A 526-nucleotide genomic window follows, 5' to 3' on the forward strand; every position below is an offset into this window, starting at 1 on the left:
GCTGGCAGTAAAGAAGATCCTGGAGCTGACGTGGACATGGACTTGACGGAGGCCCGTACCACACACCTGGCTAATTCTGTCGATCCTCTCCACCGCCTCTTTCCAACACCAGAGCCACATCCACAGAGTGACAACCTAAGAGAATGTGTGATGAAAAACACAGGAACACAGGACGACTCTGGTAAAACTGCAATACTTAAATACTTAAAATACTCAGATCAGAGGAAAATGTTGATGTAGATTGTATTATTTACTGAAATATCAATTTTATCAATAGGTCTGAGGACTTCATTGAAGTCATCTGTTAAGACCTCGCTGCAGAAGCATCAGGTTGGACAACCATTCTTTTGATTGTTTAAGTTGAATTTTTTTTCCTGTTGACTTTATTTTGTGATGATGATAATGATGTTTCTTTTTTTTCCTAAGTTTGGTGATGACCACCAAGAACAACCTGCACCATCCTCCTCTCACTGTGGAGAATCTTATACATTCTGTATGGAAGGCGACATTAGCATGGACATGACCG

The 526-nt window shown here is 41.1% G+C and overlaps 1 long non-coding RNA gene across 1 annotated transcript; it reads left to right on the forward strand.

Moving 5' to 3' along the window:
- Window positions 1-6: 6 nt before the first annotated feature.
- Window positions 7-526, forward strand: LOC103399678 (uncharacterized). Its single transcript, XR_523681.3, has 3 exons — window positions 7-181; window positions 278-330; window positions 427-526. It is a non-coding gene; the product is annotated as an uncharacterized LOC103399678 (long non-coding RNA).

Source organism: Cynoglossus semilaevis, unplaced genomic scaffold, assembly GCF_000523025.1.
Source record: "Cynoglossus semilaevis isolate Cse_v1.0 unplaced genomic scaffold, Cse_v1.0 C18844429, whole genome shotgun sequence".
Lineage (NCBI taxonomy): Eukaryota > Metazoa > Chordata > Actinopteri > Pleuronectiformes > Cynoglossidae > Cynoglossus > Cynoglossus semilaevis.